General features: G+C 43.3%; 1 protein-coding gene across 4 annotated transcripts in view; it reads left to right on the top strand.

Annotated features, from left to right (window-relative positions):
- Positions 1–6,975: 6,975 nt before the first annotated feature.
- JAK1 (Janus kinase 1) overlaps positions 6,976–23,141 on the top strand; it is a 116,778-nt gene continuing 100,612 nt past the window's right edge. For 2 of the 4 annotated variants that reach the window (XM_075832770.1, XM_075832768.1), the window contains exons 1-2: positions 6,976–7,235; positions 9,292–9,334. The gene's annotated coding sequence lies outside the window, so the exon portion shown is untranslated. The remainder of the gene's footprint in view (positions 7,236–9,291; positions 9,335–23,141) is intronic. The other 2 variants (XM_075832772.1, XM_075832769.1) reach the window with 1 other exon arrangement.

Here is a 23,141-nt window from a genome sequence, read left to right as displayed (position 1 = left end):
CGCGCAACAGCAGTGAAAAGGATGAATGAAAACAGAAAAGCACCACGTGCTTTTCTGTTTACAAACATCCAAACGGAGTGTCATAATGATGGCGGCTGCGCGAAAATCACGCAGCCGCGCATCATACAGGGCTGTCACACGGAGCTGTCAAGTGCCTTTTGTGCATGCAAAACGCACACGCTCGTGTGAATCCGGCCTTACAGTAACAACGGGGCAGTAGGATATGCCATCACTTTCTGATTGCCGGGGGTCCAACCGCCGAGATCTCCCACCGATTCTGAGACGCTAAAGCAGTGCTGTGGTCTCTTCAAAATTTTTCCCTGCACGGCGATGCTTTTGACCACCGGCTGCGCAGGGAACTGCAACACAGCGTAAATTCATGAGGGAAGGGGAGGCCAATGGGGGTTGCAAACTGAATCTTTGTCCTGGGTGAGGGACAGCCAAGCTACGTCTTAATCCATGTCCTTAAATTCCCTTTTACTTGTCTGTCTCTTTAAATAAAGCAGGAATGGAAACAGATGGCGTTGTTTTTTTTTTGCAATTTAAGTAGTATCTGCGAGGATCTGATTCTTCCCTGCCTCCCATCAGTGAGACAAATCCCCTATTGCTTTTTAACGCACCATATAACATTTAATTCATGTGAAGATTTGTTTATTGGAAATTTGTTGTACAGGTCAGAGCTTTATTTTTCTGATACAGAGCTCCAAACCCCCTGCTACACTCCACCCAGCCACATAGTTACACCATAAAATAAATTAATATTTTTTCCCCCCACTGCTCATTGCATAAAAATTTATACTACTCCTAAAAACGACATAATAAATCCATATGCAGTGAGCTCCCCCTAGTGGTAGCAGAAATAATTTGATCATTCCACTTCTCAGATGGGGCTTTCTAGGTACTAGGAAACCCCCCAACCTAATGCCCCAGCACATTCACACCTGATTAACACATTGGGTGCATATTTATAAAAAGTCTAATTTGGTCTGCAAAAAATAGTCACATTTTTTAACGAATTATTTCAAAATTTTATATCTTTTTATTCTATTTTCTTTACATAAAATAAAGAGTGCCTGAACTGCTGACACAACGATACCAGAGATTTACATTACGCAGACATTTAGTCAGAAAATTACTTATTGACTTTTGTGGGAGAATGTAGCGGGCATGCTCTGTGACGTGCAGAGAGGGGGAGGAGGGAGATGAAGCTGAATGGTGTGATCCTGGGTTATCTGCCTCCTGCTTTATAATTCTGCCCTCTTGTGATTATGAGATGACTGCTGCCTTTAGTGTACACAGCACTAGTGCTCAGTGGACAAATTTCAATATTTGCGTATAATATATTTTTTTTTACATAAATAAGTGATAGAAATTAATAAAAAATAACACCACAGAAAATGCTTAAAAAAAACTAAATGTAACCTATAGAATTTATTCTAACAATAGGTCAATGTCTGGCATTAGATTAGGAGTTGTACCAGAATTGACAATTATCATCTATTTACAGGCTCGGTGGTAATTGTCTGATCGCTGGGATCCCCACCGATCGCTGCAATTTGTGATAGAATTCTGGCACATTTTGCTTATTTACCGCGTCTGAACATGACCTAAGGGCAGTATGTGCAGTACATTGATGCGGACTAGCTGCTGCGGACTGCGGGAAAAGTGCTTCCCTTCTCCCTATCAGTGCAGGATAGAGAGAAGGGACAGCACTTTCCCTAGTGAAAGTAAACGACTTTCATACTTACCGGCCGTTGTCTTGGTGACGCGTCCCTCTTTCGGCATACAGCCCGACCTCCCTGGATGACGCGCCAGTCCATGTGACCGCTGCAGCCTGTGCTTGGCCTGTGATTGGCTGCAGCCGTCACTTAGACTGAAACGTCATCCTGGGAGGCCGGACTGGAGACAGAAGCAGGGAGTTCTCGGTAAGTATGAACTTATATTTTTTTACAGGTTGCTGTATATTGGGATCGGTAGTCACTGTCCCGGGTGCAGAAACAGTTACTGCCGATCGCTTAACTCTTTCAGCACCCTGGACAGTGACTATTTACAGTCGTCTCCTAGCAACGCTCCCGTCATTACGGGAGCCCCATTGACTTCCTCAGTCTGGCTGTAGACCTAGAAATACATAGGTCCAGCCAGAATGAAGAAATGTCATGGCAAAAAAGCAAGACGCATCCGCAGCACACATGACATGTGCATGACAGCTGCGGACTTCATTGCGGAACTTAGAATCTCCATTGAAGTCAATGGAGAAATTCCGCCATGAGTCCGCAACCAGTCCGCCACTGCTCCGCAACAGACAGAGCATGCTGCGGACACCAAATTCCGCTCCGCAGCCTATGCTCCGCAGCGGAATGTTACGCATCGTCTAAACGAACACTTCTAAATAGAAGTGGAAGTCAATGCAGAAACGGCTCCGCTGCGGATTAACGCTGCGGAGTGTCCGCAGCGGAATTTAAGTGAAATTCCGCCACGTGTGAACCCAGCCAAAAGCTGCAGCATGTCCTCTGTTCCACACATTTTTTTTCCACTACATGTGAATGGGGTTTTGAAAAACCTATCCACATGTATTGTACTGTACTTTGCTGTGGATTTGCGGTGCGAAAATCTGCACCGCAAATACTGTGCTTTTACGCAACGGCTTTTCATTGCAAAAAATCAGTAGCTCTCATTCACACGCTGCGTAAAAAACCTGTCGAAAAACCGTTCATATATTGACCTGCGGTGCGTTTTTTTAATTGCTTCTGTCGTGGGTTTACCCCATAAGAGGTAAAACCCACTACAAATCGCAAATGTTGCAATTTTTGCGGTGGAAATGCTGCGATTCCACCATAAATATCATAACTCACAAGCTGCAGCAGTCACATGGGATGAAACGTCACCCCGAGGGGATGGGATGCGTCGCCATGACTACGGGTAGGTATAAGTTTTGGTATTTTTTACCTACGGCAGACATTTTAGCTGAAAAACTGCACCAAAATTTGGTGCGTTTTTTTCCGTCGGAATTCTCTATGGGGTACTACTGCTCCTGCTTGTACAGAGTTTGTCGGGGGTGGTCACATGATAAAGAGTCGTATCGTCATCAAAGAAGACTGTGCAACTAGACTTCCGGTCCCCCCGGCAGCGCTATAAAAATCTATGAAAATCTCAGAATCAGCGCGACGGGGACCCATTATAAGGGTTGAACGGAAAAACCGCAACGCAGAAGAGAACTTTAAGGGTCAGTTCACACGTTGCGTAAATACTGCGGTTGTTCCGCAACGGAATTAGTTGCGGAAGCTCTGCAGCAAATAATAGCAAAGTGGATGAGATAAAACAAATCTCATCCACACGCTGCGTAAATACTGAGCGGCAAAACCGCTCAAAAATTGACCTGTGGTGCGGAATTTTATTCCGCAGCACGTCAATTGTATTTGCGTAAACGCTGCTTATTTGTTGCGGGTTTTCCCCACTGAAATCAATGGGGAGGTAAATCCCACAACAAATAGCAGTTGAGTTTTTTTGCGGCGGGTTCGTACCAATCCCACCGCAAGAAACGCAACTCTGGAAAAAAACAAAACCGAATACTTACCCAGAAGTCTGTGTTCCTCCCTCTAGCGCGGCCTCCTGGGCCAAGCGTTTTTTTTTCCGCTCAGTATTTACGTAGCGTGCGGATGAGATTTGGTTTATCTCATCCACTTTGCTGCTACTGTATTTGCTGAGGAGTTTCCACAACTAATTGCGGGCAAAAAACTGCACAGTTTGGTGCGGTTTTTCACCGGTACTTCTCTGCAGCGCACAGGGTGGATACGTTGCGTGCTTTTATGCAGCGTATCCGCCCCATGTGAACCCGGCATAAGGAATGAATTCACACATCGCGTTTTTGTTGCTGATTTTGATGCCGATTTATTGAGCCAAAGCCAGAAGTGGTTTCAAAAGGAATGGGAAATATAAAAGAAAAACTTATGGGCTTATTCAGACGAACCTATAATACGTCCGTGCTACGCTCGTGATTTTCACGCGCGTTGCACGGACCTATGTTAGTCAATGGGGCCATTCAGACAGTCCGTGATTTTCACACAGCTTATGTCCACTGCGTAAAACTCACGACATGTCTTATATTTGGCTGTGTTTCGCGCTGCACGCACCCATTGAAGTCAATAAGTGCGTGAAAACCGCTTACGGCACACGGACGCACTTCCGTGTGCCGCGCGTGATGCGCGCTACAGTAGTCAAAACTATGATTGAAAACAGAAAAGCACCAAACATAAAACCAGTGTCATAATGATGGCGGCTGAGTGAAAATCACGCAGCCACGCATCATATGCTGATGACACACGGAGCTTTTGAGGACCTTTTGCGCGCGCAAAACGCACACGCTCGCGTGAATCCGGCCTAAGATACAGATTTTGCCTGCATTTGTCAAGCCAAAACAAGAAATGGAACCTAAACAGGAGAAATATATAAAGGAAGGGCCTTAAAATGTCCCCTCTGCGGGATCCAATTCTGGTTTTGGCTTAATAAATGCAAAATCTGCACTATGTAAACAAAGCCTGATATTTTGACTAAAAAAAATGGCCACATAATCTGCAACAATTATGCGATGTGTGAATGCAGCCTAAGGCGTATATCTCGCTGTTTTATGCCCGCGGCGCTCAATGGCCGCGGGCGAAAAACGGTGCGATAATTGCCGCGAAAATCGGCGTGCAGGGAGAGGAATATCTGCCTCAAAGTTCCAAACGGAATTTTGAGGCAGATATTCCTCCCCCAAAATACTCCGTGTGAACATAGCCTAAGGGTGGATTTACACGAGCGCGTGCGTTTTGCGAGCGCAAAAAATGCTGCATTTTGCGCGCGCAAAAGGCACTTTACAGCTCCGTGTGGCATCACATAGGATGCGCGGCTGCGTGATTTTTGCGCAGCCGCCATCATTATGACACTCTGTTTGTATGTTTGTAGCACGTGGTGCTTTTCTGTTTTCATTCATACTTTTGACTGATGTTGCGCGAATCACGAGCGTCCCACCGAAGTGCTTCCGTTCGGTTGAGCGTGATTTTCACGCACCCATTCGCTTCAATGGGTGCGTGATGCGCGAAAAACGCCGAAATATAGAAGATGTCGTGAGTTTTACGCAGCGGACTCACGCTGCGCAAAAACCACAGACAGTCTGCACTGCCCCATAGACTTGTATAGGTCCGTGCGAGCCGCGTGAAAATCACTCGGGTTGCACGGACATAAATCACGTTCGTGTAAATCCGCCCTAAAAATGCATATATAGGGTGAGCGGACCACTGTATGGCCCCCCTCACCCTCACCTTATTTTTTTTTGCTTTTTAAAATGCATGTAAAAAAAAAAGGCCATGAGGTTTACAAGCGTTTTTAGTTGCGTTTTTTATTATGTCAAATTTAGTACATGTGTTTTTCTTTGGTATTTAAAGTTCTGTAGAGGAGCCTATGGAGAAAATACAAGAAAAAACACCACACCTACAGCATGCTAAGGCCTCATGCACACGACCGTAGCCATGTGCACGGCCGTGATTTTCGGGTCGGACGGCCGCGGAGTGTCACCCGCGGGCCACCCGCAAATCGCGGGCCGTGCACATGCACACGTGCATTAATTTCTATGAGCCTGGACCGCAAAACACGGCCGTAATAAGACATGTCCGTTCTTTTTGCGGTCCAGGCTTCTGGAAACCACGGTCGTGTGCATGGGCCCATTGAAATGAATGGGACCGCAATTCACCTGCAGAATTGCAGATGAATTGCGGCCGCAAAAATACGTTTGTGTGCATGGGGCCTAAGTTTTGATAATGGTTCTAGATAGTGCACTGTTTTATGGGTTGAATTGCAGACGGTCATGTACATGAGGCCATACATTGCCGAGACATAAGGCCTTGTGGATACAAAAATAGACGATAAATGGAGCAGTTACCCATAGCAACCAAACCAGTTTTCATTTTTCCACTGCCGGGTCGAAAACTAAGGTAGTGATGTCATTGGTTGCTATGCATTTTTACACCTGGTGGTTTAGCAAGTTGCTCTTTGTAAGCTGCCCAGAAAATGAAACCAGTGATCTGTTCGGTTGCTATGGACAACTCCTCCAAGTTTTAGCTGCACTGAATTTCATACATGGGACATGTAGCAACCAATCACATTTTTACTTTCATTTTCCACTGTCTCAGAAAAATAAAAATCCGGCAGTTGCTATGGGCAACTGCTTCATGTTTCATTTATACGGATTGTTATATAAGGCAGATGTTGCCACCAATCAGATTGCTGCTTATTTTTCAAGCTGCCTCAGAAAAATTGCAGCCGTAATCTGATTGGTTGCTATGGACAAAAGATCCAACATTTGTCTATATTGGTTTTTACACATAGAAGGGACATATAGCAACCAATCAGGCCGCTGCTTTTATTCACCTAACTGCCTCAGAATGTAAACTATAATCTGATTGGTTGCTATGGATAAAAGCTTTAACAATTGTCTTGTTTTTTTTTTATTTTACACAAAGGAGGTAGATATAGCAACCAATCAGACTGCTGCTTATAGCAACCAATCAGATTGCTTCTTTCATTATAACGGTAATCTGATTGGTTGCTATGGACAAAAGCTCTAACATTCGCCTTTATTGTTTTTTCACAAATAGCTGGGGATATAGCAACCAATCAGGTCGCTGCTTTCATTCACCCAGCTTCCTAAAAAAAAAAAAGTAAACTGTAATCTGATTGGTTGCTAGGGGCAACTGTGCCAATTTTTTTATACAAAAGGAAATAAAATAGAAATACATAAATAATAAAAATAAATAATAATATAATAATAACATTGACTGTCGTTTATAACCCCTGTAGTATGAATTCATCACATTAGCACCCTCTGCACCCCAGATATCAGCAGCACCTAAGGGAGCCCCTCCTCCCCCTCATCACAGTCTCATGTGCCTTTTGTTATTTTCCTGTCATGAGACCCGGAAGTTGTTTTTTTTTTTTTATCCCATCACATGGCTGAGAGAGATTTAATAAAAACACAAAAATGGCGCCTGTCACGTTACTGCTGCTGCGTCACCAGCTCTTCCTCCTGTAACGGAGGGTGCACAGCGGCTGCCGCACTTGGGGGGAGTCGCTGACCAGGAAGGGGGTGCCTAGATGCAGAGCAGAATCACGCCAGGAAGAACCGGGGGTGCTGTATATTATGACACTGCTTATTCCAGTCAGACAGCAATGCTCCGTAATACGGAGTGCGTGCAGCACGCCAGGTGAGTAGCAATTATTATCTTACTATAGTAACTATTTATTATACAATGTATCTTTTTGTTTGTTTGGTTTTGCCATTAATGTATATGGATACAGCGCATGTTTTGCGTGTTAGGATTGTTTTCACTGGGGTGGGGGTGGCATTGCACTGGGGCTGGAGGGGTTAAATTTTGGCATGCTGCCCCCCCCCCCTTTTTTTGTTCCTGCCAAGCAATTGTAAATATAGCTAAAACCTGTTTACATGGGCGATCCTGCAGGAGGGGCAGGGAGGGCACTGGGCAGGGAGGGCACTGGGCGAGGAGGAGTTTGGTTCTGTACAGATTGTGGGTATGGAACATATAACTGAGTCCTGTAACCCTTTCCTTCCTGGCTTGTGAATCATTTGGGTTAATTGGTTGTGAACTTCGTTGCATCTGCCTCTGGGAAAGCTGGGTAACAAACATGGCCGCATTTCACTCACCATGGGGGTTGTCATTCTGCTTTCCTTGAGCCCTGATGGGCAAATCTTCCTGATTATGCAACACTATGGTAATAGGGATGCTATTCTGGAGTCTGGGAAAGCTGGGTGACTATTGTAATGCAGTCCTATTGCTGGTCACTCAGCTTTTCCATAAGTTTATAGAACTGTGGAGCAACCAAATCTATACCCTGATAGAAGACTTCAACTATAGGAGCAGTTTGATGTCAAATGAAAAGTTCTGCAACCTTGTAATATATCTCGTGTATCGGTTTCCCTTTGTTCTGTTTGCTGTCAGTGAATGGGATTTTCTTGTTTACATCCAGAGCCCTATAGGCAGCTGAGAAACAGCATGCACTGTTACATTGTAACAAGCTATCAGAACAGAAGAGAGAGCTGTGGATGTAGTTTGCAGATTGTTTTGACTGGATACAACTGTAACAAACATTCAGATGTGAAGTGTCATTTTGTCTGGCTCCGATACAGATGCAACTAGAAAACCACTGGTTGCTGCGGCCGACCCACTGTTACTTTAAACCCAGTGCAAAAAGGGGAAGAGGACCAGCGCTTGTTTGTTTTTGGGGGTTGCAGCAGTCTCTATTAGAGTGTATGGAGAGTGGCGGAAACTAAGCTGTTGGTTCTCTTCGGTCTTCTGCTTCTAGTTTTGTGAGATTTCAGAATATTTTGCAATTCTCCTCCGCAAGCAACTGCTGGACTATTAGGCTGCATTCACACATGCAGTTTTTCATGCTTTTTGTTTTTTTTGTTTTTGTTAGACAGGAGTGAATAAGAGAAGAGATGGTTACATCTTTATACTTTTCTTCCTATAGGATCCACTCCTGGCTTTGTCTGCACCACTAACTGCGTGTGTGAACCCAGCCCTAGAGTTTCTGGATTGTTTTAGGCTGGGTTCGCAGAGTTTTTTTGGAGGCAAAAAATCTGCCTCAAAATTCCATTTAGAATTTTGAGGCCGTTTTTTGCCCGCGGCCATTGATGTCAATGGGAGGTCAGAGGCGTAAACGCCCGAAGATAGGGCATGTCCCCTTTTCCCGCGAGGTCTTAAAGGATTTATAGGCTGGATTCACACGAGTTTGTTCGGTCCGTAAAGGACGGAACGTATCTCGGCCGCAAGTCCCGGACAGAACACAGTGCAGGGAGCCGGGCTCCTAGCATCATAGTTATGTACGACGCTAGGAGTCCCTGCCTCTCCGTGGAACTACTGTCCCGTACTGTAATCATGATTACAGTAAGGGACAGTTGTCCTGCAGCGAGGCAGGGACTCCTAGCGTCGTACATAACTATGATGCTAGGAGCCCGGCTCCCTGCAGTGTGTTCGGTCCGAGACTTGCGGCTGAGATACGTTCCGTCCTTTACGGACTGAACATGCTCGTGTGAACCCAGCCTTAGACACACATAGGGTCACACCCCTTCTGTGATTAGACATTATTTAGAAATAGTTTTTTTTTTGTCTTTTTATTTTTTTTATTTTTTTTTCCTTAAGCAGCAAAGCTACAAATACTTATACTGGCCAAACCTTTGAGAATGAAGAGCGTATTGATCGGCATAGTCACTAATCCGCTTGTCCTTGTCCGCCTGGGCAGGTATTACAGGTGTTGCGGACGCTGAGGAGAGAAGATGTAGAAGGTAAGAAGCTCATAGCCCGGTCGTACCAGCTACAATGTAGAAGAAATCAAGACGTTGGCAATAAACATCCCTACGGTTCTATGTGAGGGAATTGTATTGTGTTTTATTAATAGAAATGCTACATCTTCCAGCAATCCCGTATTGGAACACGTCAGCATGTGTGACGTAGAAAAAAATCCTGTTGCTACAGGGAAAGTGTCAGCAAGCTGCTGTTGAGGGATCGGTCATTCTTGTATCATGTTTATTTAATACTGTGCCTGTTTGTATCTTTGCAAAAATATTCCTACATGTGCAGATTTTCTCACCTAATATTGTTGGTTTTATATCGCTGGTTGGACGGTGGACGGGGGGGGGGGGGGGGGGGGGTAATACTTTGGTACCCATATAGAATACCATTTGGAACTTCACAAGTGCTGGTTGCATTTCCATACAGATTGCTGACTTTTCATCTAGTCCTGTGCATAGGGAATTAGGCCGGGTTCCCACAGGTCAGATACGCTGCGTGAAAACTGCAGCATATCCGACCTGGACGTTTCGGATGGAATTTCTGCTATAGAAAGGAGCGCAGGGGGGGGGGGGGAGTTACCCTCTCTTCTGTGCGTAGTCCGGCCTCCTAAGATGTTGCAAGCCATGTGACCGCTGCAGCCTGTGATTGGTTGCAGTAGTCACATGAGATGATACGGCATCCCAGGAGACTGGACTGAAGGAAGAAGCAGGGAGTTCTGGGTAAGGCCTCATGCACACTTCCATCACCGTTTATACGGCCATTTTTCACGGATCAGTGTATCTGTGTGGTTTCCGTGTTAAACTTCATTTGAACTTGTCACATGTCCCAGGAAACACCCATAGTTGCTAGGGTAACGGATCCGTCAAATACGGATGGCACACGGAAGCCTTCCATGTGCCGTCCGTTTTTGTTTTTTTCCCGGACCGATGGACTTCTATGGGCCCCACGGTCACAGAATCACTGACAAAAGTAGGACAACCTCTACTTTTAGCGGAACAATGGATCCATGAAAATAACGGAAGTGTGCATGGGCCCATTGAAATGAATGGGTCCGGGTGCTATCAGTGAAAAAAAAACGGATGGCACCCTGAAGTTTTTCCACTGAAGTGGGCATGAGGCCTAAGTATATGTGTATGTTGTTTGTTTTTTTTCCCCCGCCTGGGCGTGAGATTTTTTTTAAATCTCATCCACTTTGCTGCTGTTGTAAATGCTTCGAAATTTCCGCACAGAACTCCGTTGCGGAAATTCTGCAGCGTTTACGCTATGTGGGATCCCGAGCTCAGGGTGGAGCTCGGTTTTGCCCATCCACAGACCTGCATGGAGCTTTCCTATGAGAAAAGAGAAGGGCTTTATTAACCGCAATAAAATTTCCCAGCAGGCCACAATCTTTGGCGCGATCCTGATCATTGAAGCCACTTCTCGCTCACTGCACAATTCCCACCTTATCACGGCGTGTATATATTAAGGTCTGGTTTAACCCAGAGTGTACTTAAAATCCGCCCTCGTCACCAATCGTATCCCCCCTCAACCCAAATGGGACAAATCCTCAGAGCAAACGCAGGTGGGTGAAGATTTGTGTAATTTTCAAGTAAATTTGAATTTATGAATAATTTATTATAACAGGAAGGTTTTCCAAGCCGTCTACATGGAAATTCTCACGAGGTCCAGTCCTTCTACGAAGCCTCAGTCCCTGGTTTTCTATCATCTCCTCACCAGCAGTAAGGAAAGTTGTTTTTTTTTGTAGGCCGCTTCTCATCCCTTTAATACTCATTGGAGGACCGCCAACCTTCTCGTACCCTGCCTTATAATTTAGTTCCACGAAGTCTCATGGGATTATGGTTGCTCCAAAAATAACCCTCTACTGTGACTGCAGTAAATAACTTTGGACGTGTTGGTCAATTTTTTTTACCGCTCCCACAGCGTAGCCCCCTTTACAAATCTGCCCAGTTATACGTTATTTTGCTATGTATTTGGTTTGCGTTTCAGGTCTCCAGGACCGCTGAATGAGCTCCCCTTCTTGGAGCTATAATGGCAACCATAATAATAGACACCCAGCTTTCCCAGAAACAGGGTAACGACTTTGCCTGAGGACAACTTAATCGCTCAAGAACTGAGTGTATTGTACATTTGACAAATGGAGAACCCCAAAATACAGATTCCTCCTTGTTGGCGTTTCATGTTGCTTAAAGTGAGTGTCCGCCCTCAAACACCATTTAATGTATTTTCTTTCTATTTATCTAAATAGGTCAAATTCTGTGCTGATTTCGTAAAACCACTTTATTCAGGCTGCCTGCAACCACCACTAGGGGGAGCTTATGGCATACATTGATTTCAACAGTTTTTTGTTTTTTTTGCAGGCAGAAAAAAAATCTACCCCAGGATTCCTGCAGGAATTTTGAGGCAGATTTTGAACTGCCTGCATGTATTTTTCCACGTTTTTTTCGTCCACGCCCATTGAAGCTACTGCAAGGACCTTGGACAAATAAATGCAGCAAAAAATGCTCAAAAATGATTCAATAGGAGGTCAAAAGTGAAAACTACGGCAAGAAAGGACATGCCGCTTAATCTTTCCGTAAGCGGGCAAAAGCCGGCCAAAAAAAAGTATTAAACACCTGTCTCCAATGGGAGGCGAATTTGGACGTGTTTCGGCACTGACTCCAACGCGGTTCAGAGCCAAAAAAAACTCTGTGTGATCAGGGCCTAAAGAGGTTATCTGGTTTCCAATTTTTTTTTTCTTCCTAATGCCTGAAATGACGTGAGTTAACCAAAGAAGCCGTAGTCTCCTATCCTTTCCCTGGCGATCCAGCACTTTACTCTCTGGCGGCACTCTTGGTGAATTTTCACATTCAGGCAGCATGTGACCGCTGCAGCCAATCAGAGGACTTAAAGGTGATGATTCATATGCAAGGCATAATTTCAGAAATATGGTTTGTCATCAATGAGCTCTTTGACTGAAGCAGTCACATGCTGTCTGAATGTAAACCATCATCATTTTCGAGAAAAATCTAGGAAAAAAAATTCAGAACCCGGATAACATCTTTTTAATAAGATCTCCCTAATGGTAGCTGCTGGCAGACAGAACTTAAGCATTTAAAGAGGAATTTTAGGACCCCCGACGATCAACAGAATGAAGGGTCACTGGAGTGCCATGGCTCTTTTTATTGTTTATGCAGGCACAGCGCCCTACAAACTAGTGTGGCTTTGCCTGGTACTGCAGCTCAGTACCCTTCCCTTGAATGCTTCTTTGCTACAGTACTTGGCACTGAGCCTGTGTAAACAATGAAGGGGCCGCAGATCTGCTGATTAGTCCTGATTTGAATACCCCTTTATGTACAATACTGCCCTCTAGTGGCACATTCTAACACCGCAGAGAAAATGGTTATTGTGTATAATAGATTGAAATATTCCCTTTTTTTTTTTTTTTTTGTTTTTAACAACTTTATCCGTACTGCTAATATAGGTGGACAGTTGTTTGAATGCTTTTCAAGCTTGTGGAAGCTGAACCTGGTGAAAGACGCTGTGACTGACAGGCTACCCTGGCTCAGTTATCACAGTGCTGATGCTGTCTAATGTAAAGGTACAGTACTGTGATAACTGAAGGATGGCAGCCATCTTAACTTCATGCTCCGAGAATCTACCAGAAGACTACACCTCTTCATCTTGTTTTGTGGTCAGATGAATTCTTATCTTTATATTTACATTCCTACTTAAAATATTGCAATAAAACCAGTAGAACACATTTGGGTTTGTATCAATCATTCATAATCTAAAAGCAAATTATTCTAAGGCTACACGTTCTTCACTAACACAGTGCAATACAACCTCACAGGAACAAACACATGGTTGTATTCACATAATAATATTAGAGTTGTAACAGACAGGTAGCCTTGTATAAATGAAACCAAGAACTATAGAAGAAGAAAAATCCTCAGCAAATCTGTCTGGTTTTGCCATCATTAACTGCTAGAATACTGCCCCCTATATACAAGAATATAACTACTATGATACTTGCTCTATATACAAGAATATAACTACTATAATACTGCTCCCTATATACAAGAATATAACTACTATGATACTTGCTCTATATACAAGAATATAACTACTATAATACTGCCCCCTATATACAAGAATATAACTACTATGATACTTGCTCTATATACAAGAATATAACTACTATAATACTGCCCCTATATACAAGAATATAACTACTATAATACTGCCCCCTATATACAAGAATATAACTACTATAATACTGCCTCCTATATACAAGAATATAACTGCTATAATACTGCTCCCTATATACAAGAATATAACTACTATAATACTGCCCCTATATACAAGAATATAACTACTATAATACTGCCTCCTATATACAAGAATATAACTACTATAATACTGCCCCCTATATACAAGAATATAACTACTATAATACTGCCGCCTATATACAAGAATATAACTACTATAATACTTACTGCCCCCTATGTACAAGAATATAACTACTATAATACTGCCCCCTATATACAAGAATATAACTACTATAATACTGCCCCCTATATACAAGAATATAACTACTATAATACTGCTCTTATATACAAGAATATAACTACTATAATACTGCTCCTATATACAAGAATATAACTACTATAATACTGCCCCCTATATACAAGAATATAACTACTATAATACTGCCCCTATATACAAGAATATAACTACTATAATACTGCCCCTATATACAAGAATATAACTACTATAATACTGCCCCTATATACAGGAATATAACTACTATAATACTGCCCCTATATACAAGAATATAACTACTATAATACTGCCCCCTATATACAAGAATATAACTACTATGATACTTGCTCTATATACAAGAATATAACTACTATAATACTGCCCCTATATACAAGAATATAACTACTATAATACTGCTCCTATATACAAGAATATAACTACTATAATACTGCCTCCTATATACAAGAATATAACTACTATAATACTGCCCCTATATACAAGAATATAACTACTATAATACTGCCCCCTATATACAAGAATATAACTACTATAATACTGCCCCCTATATACAAGAATATAACTACTATAATACTGCTCCCCTATATACAAGAATATAACTACTATAATACTGCTCCCTATATACAAGAATATAACTACTATAATACTGCCCCTATATACAAGAATATAACTACTATAATACTGCCCCCTAAAACCTCTGAAAATACGGGGGCTGAACGCCTCTAAACAATTGCCCATCAATTTCAATGCGAAAAACGGTGTTTCGTTCCCAAGGGGTGTTTTTTTTACGTGGCAGTTTCTGGAGCGCTTTTTCATTGTCTCAATAGAAAAACGGCTCCAAAAAACGACTGTAAAAACGCTTGATGCATAAAAAACGGCTGAAGATCAGCGGCTGTTTTCCCTTGAAAACAGCTCCCATATTTTTCAGCCTTTTTTTTTGCTTGTGAACATAGGCTAGATTCGCACGGACATTGCGCCATCTCGGACGTGAAAAACTGCCTTTTTTCACGTCCGAGGTGCTTTTCGGGACTCTATATCACGCATTCTCCCCCCCCCCCCCCCCCCATATACTAGAGTCTATGGAGGGGTGCTTGAAAAAAAAAGGACATGTCCTATTTTCTCACGGACCCTTCACACTGTCCGTTGAAACAACGGCCGTGTGCGCAGCCACGTTGAATTATATAGTTCAGTGTGAATAAGGCCTAAGACAAACAGAGGCTGCAATGTGCTGATCCTTCATCGTTCCTCTTCCAGTCTGCAGAGCTCATTCTCTTGGCAGGAGCTTTATTCCTGCGTGACAGGACATGGGTGATGTTGGGGGATAAGGTTATTATGGGCTGATTTGTAACTTGAACACTTTCTAAAACCAGATGGGTGACAATTCTGCAGAGTTAATCATCACGAAGATCAGGAAAGTCAGCGCTGCGTTACTGGAAGTGAGGGATAATATGGTGTTGTCTGGTAAAGCCTGTGCAGTAGTAGATTCCCTTTTCTAGCTTAGGCCTTGTTCACATCTGCGTCTGGCGTCCGTTCATGGGTTCCGTTACACCTTTTCGTCATGGGGGACGCATGAACGGAAAGCCAAACGGAAACCATAGCTTCCGTTTGCATTACCATTGATTGTGGTACGATATTGTTTCCGCAAAAAAACGGAAGCCTTATGGAACAGAGACAAATGGGCCAAGGCTATCTCTGACTCGAAGTCTAGAGACCGGCTGCTCTTCCATAGGAAAAGGCGCAATGTTCCAAATTTGGATCAGCCAACCCTCGTACTGCAGTAAGTGCAGCAATCAAATTAAAGATATCCAAAGATATAGCCCAATTCTTCTAGAGGATGAAGAATTGGATGATCTATTAAAACATGGTTGCAGAATAGTTTCTAGAAGAGCTTCCACACTTGGCAACATATTGTCCCCATCTCGGTTTTCATCCAACAGAGCTAATGTCATGTGGTTACAGCATAATGTTTTTTAGATGTGGTTCGTACCCATGCAAAGTCTACATTTGCTTGACCTAATAAAAGGTTTCATGATTCCAGTAACAGTAGAAATTTCCCGATTTAAAACCTATAGTAGTTGTAAGGGTATGTTCACACACACTAATTACGGACGTAATTCGGGCGTTTTTGCCCCGAATTACGTCCGAAAAATGCGGCTTGAAAGCATTGACAAACATCTGCCCATTGAAAGCAATGGGCTGACGTTTGTCTGTTCACACGAGCCCTATATTTCCCTGTCACTTTGGGCGTAATTGGAGCCGTTATTCATTGACGCCAATTACGTCCGTAATGGACGCGGCGTTCAAGCGCCTGCACATGCCGTTACGGCTGAAATTACGGGGATGTTTTCTCCTGAAAACATCCCCGTAATTTCAGCCGTTACGGACGCTGCCGTGTGAACATACCCTAATAGTGAGGACGTAGTTTACGTTATCGAATGTACAGAATGCCGTCATATATGTCAGCTGCAGGACCAGAAAATGTAAGGCTATGTTCACACGCAGTAGCAAAATACGTCTGAAATGACAGAGCTGTTTTTCAGACGTTTTTGTAACTACTCACGTTTTTCGTGGCGGATTTTACGGACGTTATTGGAGCTGTTTTTCAATAGTCTATGAAAAACTGCTCCAAAAACATCCCAAGAAGTGACATGCACTTCTTTGACGCGACGCGTAAAATTACCTCGTGGGAACAGAACATTGTAAAACCAATTGAAAGCAATGGGCAGATGTTTGTAGGCGTAATGGAGCCGTTTTTTCAGGCGTAAAACGCCCGAATTACGTCTGAAAACACTGCGTGTGAGCACACCCTTAGACCAGAATACTTGAACATCTGTTACATCAGAAACCCTGCAATTCTCGCTATTTCGAATGCAGCACGACATTTCATTCCATGTCCTAACAGATCGATTAAGCCATTTAGCACATATGCCGGAGAGCAAGTAAAACGCCCAGCGAGAGGTGGCAGCCGTAAACACGTCCTTCTAGACAGACGCCTTTTGGATCTACTATCTGAAAACCAGATTTCCAATGGGCTTAAATCTTGAAAAAAGAACTTCTATGTTTCACTACTGAATTGGTTCCCAAGTAAACATAAGCCCAGTACAAGGCTACAACCCTGGCTCTGGACCAGCACCATTATGACATTACATTTACATCTTGAGCTCTGTGTCCCTTAGGGTATGTTCACACGGCAGCATCCGAAACGGCTGAAATTACGGGGATGTTTTCAGGAGGAAACATCCCCGTAATTTCAGCCGTAACGGCATGTGCAGGCGCTTGAACGCCGCGTCCATTACGGACGTAATTGGCGCTGCTTTTCATTGGAGTCAATGAATAATGGCTCCAATTACGCCCCAAGAAGTGACAGGTCACTTCTTTGACGCAGGCGTCTATTTACGCGCCATCATTTGACAGCGGCGCGTAAATATACGCCTCGTGTGAACAGACAAACGTCAGCCCATTGCATTCAATGGGCAGATGTTTGTCAACGCTATTGAGGCGCATTTTTCGGACGTAATTCGGGGCAAAAACGCCCGAATTACGTCCGTAATTAGTGTGTGTGTGAACATACCCTTAAGTTGATCATTTCTTTCCTCTCCAATATATCGATACACATCTATGTTGTTTATGATGATCTTTCATAACCCTGTAGCCGCCCAGAGATCACGCAGCATCATCACCTTGTTAATATTCAATCAAAGGTTTGTTTCGGTAGATAATACCGGACGCAAAAATTGCTCTAATAAATACAGTTTATTATCAATATAACTTATTTGGTCAAACAAACAAAAAATTTGTTTACCAGATATATTGTATATTTTTGTTTGACATTTGTATCATTGTGACCAATTGTCTTTCTCTTATTCTTTTGTTTTTATCTTACGCTTCTATATCTTCGCTCACTGCAAGGATCTTTGTTTTAACCGTTATCACCGAACGTCCTTTTGCATTTATATCCGCTCTATTGTATAAATAACATAAATATAGTGAATGTAATTCAATTCTTCCTGCTGGAACAAATGCATTTTTGGCAACATTTAGGGTATGTTCACACGCAGAGTGAAATCAATGGGCAGATGATTGGAGGCATTCTGCTTCCAATTTTTCGGCTGTTTTTCAGGCGTTTACGGCCCGAAAAATAGCCGAATATAGGCCGTGTGAACATACCCTTACTTATTTGGGACGTAGGTTGCATTAGCCAGATGCGCCGTCTAGTTCCTGCAAACTCGGGTGGGAGCTCCAGCTTGTCAGCGCATCTTTTGCACAGGAGATGTCGGACTTCCTTGTGTTTGTTACATTGATTGGACACGGAGTGAAACGGGAAAAATTTCAATGGAGAACTGACCAGATATAAATGCAGGTTGTTTTGTTTGCAGCTTTCATAATGGGCCATAAATAAGGACAGGTGATCTGTAAGAAACGCGTAAGCTTATTGCTGAAGCAACCAACCCCCATACGTATTGATTTTATTATCTGAAATAAAGTTGGAATACCATTTCCTTTTAAACATACCCACGCTGGATTGCATCCTTTCTACTTGTACAGAAATTCACACCAAGAAAAAAAATATTTCGTTGTCATGCACCGCCCCTTCAGGTCCTGTACTAGGCATAACGCATCAAGTTTGCCCGGAGTGTTTCTTTAAGACCTCGTTCACATCAGCGTTAGGTTCTGTTAGACCTTTCAGTCAGGGGAACCAGCGTTATACCGTGTGCCGCCATGAGGATCCATGCGCAGTCTAAACCTGGACATGCAAACTGGTGAGCTGGAGAATTCCTCCATTATTTGTGAATTTCTGTATCATGTTTTGTCAATCACCACGGTATATCGGCTCTTCCGCCTTTTTTTTTTTTTTTAACGTGTGTTTTGTGCAACTTTAATGTATTTGTATTAAAATGTTTTATTTTTTGAGATACAGCTGCTTTGTATCCTGTATACAGAGCAGCTGTATCATGCGCTAAAACCTGTATGCGTCAGGCCTCTGGCATGGCCTAGCAGATGCCTGTCTGTTGTAAATGGACAGGTAGTAAGTAATACACTGCAATACAGACGTATTGCAGTGTATTATAAAAGCGATCGGACGATCGCATAGTGAAGTCCCCTAGTGGGACTAGTAAAAAGTTGAACAGGTTCCCGACCGCTGGCTGTGTTTTTACGGCGGCACTTCAGAGTGTGTGTGTGCACACAGCCCTGTGCCCTGGCTGTTGCTAACAGCCCTGGGAAGAGTGTCAGGGGCCAATCTTTTGGTCCCTGAACATGTGATCGCTGTGACAACCAATCACAGCGATCACATGCATTTCAATGCAAAATATAGTGTGCACGTAAACCCATGCACACAGCCCTGTGCCCACGCTGTTACTAACATCTCTGGGCAGAGTATCAGGGACCAATCTGATGGTCCCTGAACATGTGATCGCTGTGAGAACCTATCACAGCGATCACATTTTGTTTTTATTTTGACCTTTCTGGCAGTAAATCTCCTCCCTCTTTTCTTCTCCTCACGCATTGTTTCAGTGTGAGGGTATGTGCACACGTAGTGACCAAAAACGTTTGAAAATACAGAGCTGTTTTCAAGGGAAAACAGCCCCTGATTTTCAGACGTTTTTTGAGCAACTCGCGTTTTTCGCGGCGTTTTTTACGTCCGTTTTTGGAGCTGTTTTCATTGGAGTCTATGAGAAAACAGCTCCAAAAACGTCCAAAGAAGTGTCCTGCACTTCTTTTTACGAGGCGTAATTTTACGTATTGTATTGTGGGAACAATACAGCGTTATACCCATAGAAAGTAATGGGCAGATGTTTGACAACGTATTTGAGACGTATTTTCAGACGTAAAACGAGGCAAAAAACGCCTCGTATACGTCTGAAAATAGGTCGTGTGAACCCAGCCTTAGGAGAAGAGACTCTAGAGACTTGCTGGCAGAATAATACTGTGAAAAAAAAAAAATAGTGTTACACTATAAAACATTATCTGTATAGATAGATTTCTATCCTATCTATCTATCTTTTATTATATTAGAATAGGCAGTTAGAGAATATATAATTACACACACACAATATATATGTTTATTAAAAAAAAAAAAATTGTTGTGTTCGTGATGTTATGGCGAGGACGTTTCTTTTAGTGCTGAGGAGGCATACGCCATGCTGTGGTCAGAGTCTGAGACCGCATCAGAGATGGCGTCCGAGTTGGAACCTACAGTGAAGGAAATAAGTATTTGATCCCTTGCTGATTTTGTAAGTTTGCCCACTGTCAAAGTCATGAACAGTCTAGAATTTTTAGGCTAGGTTAATTTTACCAGTGAGAGATAGATTATATATAAAAAAAAAACAGAAAATCACATTGTCAAAATTATATATATTTATTTGCATTGTGCACAGAGAAATAAGTATTTGATCCCTTTGGCAAACAAGACTTAATACTTGGTGGCAAAACCCTTGTTGGCAAGCACAGCAGTCAGATGTTTTTTGTAGTTGATGAGGTTTGCACACATGTTAGATGGCATTTTGGCCCACTCCTCTTTGCAGATCATCTGTAAATCATTAAGATTTCGAGGCTGTCGCTTGGCAACTCGGATCTTCAGCTCCCTCCATAAGTTTTCGATGGGATTAAGGTCTGGAGACTGGCTAGGCCACTCCATGACCTTAATGTGCTTCTTTTTGAGCCACTCCTTTGTTGCCTTGGCTGTATGTTTCGGGTCATTGTCGTGCTGGAAGACCCAGCCACGAGCCATTTTTAATGTCCTGGTGGAGGGAAGGAGGTTGTCACTCAGGATTTGACGGTACATGGCTCCATCCATTCTCCCATTGATGCGGTGAAGTAGTCCTGTGCCCTTAGCAGAGAAACACCCCCAAAACATAATGTTTCCACCTCCATGCTTGACAGTGGGGATGGTGTTCTTTGGGTCATAGGCAGCATTTCTCTTCCTCCAAACACGGCGAGTTGAGTTAATGCCAAAGAGCTCAATTTTAGTCTCATCTGACCACAGCACCTTCTCCCAATCACTCTCAGAATCATCCAGATGTTCATTTGCAAACTTCAGACGGGCCTGTACATGTGCCTTCTTGAGCAGGGGGACCTTGCGGGCACTGCAGGATTTTAATCCATTACGGCGTAATGTGTTACCAATGGTTTTCTTGGTGACTGTGGTCCCAGCTGCCTTGAGATCATTAACAAGTTCCCCCCGTGTAGTTTTCGGCTGAGCTCTCACCTTCCTCAGGATCAAGGATACCCCACGAGGTGAGATTTTGCATGGAGCCCCAGATCGATGTCGATTGACAGTCATTTTGTATGTCTTCCATTTTCTTACTATTGCACCAACAGTTGTCTCCTTCTCACCCAGCGTCTTACTTATGGTTTTGTAGCCCATTCCAGCCTTGTGCAGGTCTATGATCTTGTCCCTGACATCCTTAGAAAGCTCTTTGGTCTTGCCCATGTTGTAGAGGTTAGAGTCAGACTGATTCATTGAGTCTGTGGACAGGAGTCTTTTATACAGGTGACCATGTAAGAGCTGTCTATAATGCAGGCACCAAGGTGATTTGGAGCGTGTAACTGGTCTGGAGGAGGCTGAACTCTTAATGGTTGGTAGGGGGTCACATACTTATTTCTCTGTTCACAATGCAAATAAATATATATAATGTTGACTATGTGATTTTCTTTTTTTTTTAATATAATTTATCTCTCACTGGTAAAATTAACCTAGCCTATAAATTCTAGACTGTTCATGTCTTTGACAGTGGGCAAACTTACAAAATCAGCAAGTGATCAAATACTTATTTCCTTCACTGTATTTTAGGTATTTCAGGTTCCTTTTTCAGGGGACGTTGTCCCTGATGCAGTTGAAACCGCAGAACATGGAAGCGCAGGGCCTAGTAGCGCTGTAGCACGGGACAGCCTGGTCCCTCCAGTTCAGGCTCATCTTTTGGGCCTAGAATCCACGGATTTACTGCCACTCCTGGCATAACCGTGGACAATACAAAGTTTATCCAAATGGATTACTTCCATTTATTTATTAGTGACGACATCCTAAATATCATTGTCCACGAAACTAATTTATATGATGCTCAATATATAAGGCAGAAACCTTCATCCACCCATGCCAGAGATTGGACGCCCACCAATTTGCAGGAATTAAAAACATTTTTTGGGGCTCACCCTAAATACGGGTATTGTCAAAAAGCCCTCCATTAGGTCTTACTGGTCAACAAGACCCGCCCAAGCCACCCCAGTATATTCTGCAGTAATGCCCAGGTCTCGTTATGAGACAATAATGAGGTTCCTCCACTTCAATGACAACGCACAGGCCCCCCCCCCCCCCCCCAAGTACCGATGAAAACTGTGATCGGTTGTTCAAAATAAGACCACTGATAAATTCCCTCAATAATTTAATTTATTCCTGCAACTCTACACCCCTGAGCAGAATGTAAGCGTGGACGAATCCCTCCTCAACTTCCATGGCAGACTTAGCTTTCGCCAATATCTACCTTCCAAAAGGGCAAGATATGGCGTTAAGCTTTACAAATTGTGTGAAAGCGGGTCAGGATATACCACCGCCTTCAGGATTTATGAAGGGCGGGACCGCACAATAAATGTTCCTGGATGCCCCCCTGATCTTTCCACCAGCAGTAAGATTGTGTGGGAGATAATGCAGCCTCTGCTTCACAAAGGGTACCACCTGTACTGTGATAATTTTTATTCCAGTGTGCCCCTGTTTAGGCATTTGCATGCTGCAAGGACTGGGGCATGTGGTACCATGCGCAAAAACAGAATTGGTTTTCCGCTGCAATTAGTGGGGAAGCGCATGGTAAAGGGGGACTCCTGTGCTTATGCATCTGAGGAATTGCTGGCGGTCAAGTTCAGGGATCGCAAAGATGTGTATGTGCGAAGCACGATTCATACCGCAGGAACAGTGGCAGTGAGGGAAAGAGGGGCAACATCGGACAAGCACAAACCAGTGAGCGTGTCCGAATAGAACAAGTACATGGGGGGGGGGGTGGATTTAAGCGACCAGGTTTTACAGCCCTAGTTAGTAAAGCGAAAAATAAAAACCTGGTACAATAAAGTGGCCATTTATCTGTTACAGGTGGCCATCCACAACTCATTTGTGCTCTACAAAAAAAAAGGCTGAGACACATACCTGGATTTCCAGGAGAAAATTATTGAAGGCCTCATATTTGATGTTCATGACACCAGAGAATGCCCCCAGTCTGAGGATGTCACGCGACTGACTGAAAGACATTTCATCACTTGGATTCCCCCAACAGC

This window comes from Rhinoderma darwinii, chromosome 7, assembly GCF_050947455.1.
Source record: "Rhinoderma darwinii isolate aRhiDar2 chromosome 7, aRhiDar2.hap1, whole genome shotgun sequence".
Taxonomy (NCBI): domain Eukaryota; kingdom Metazoa; phylum Chordata; class Amphibia; order Anura; family Rhinodermatidae; genus Rhinoderma; species Rhinoderma darwinii.
This window is presented reverse-complemented; position numbering and strand designations above follow the sequence as displayed.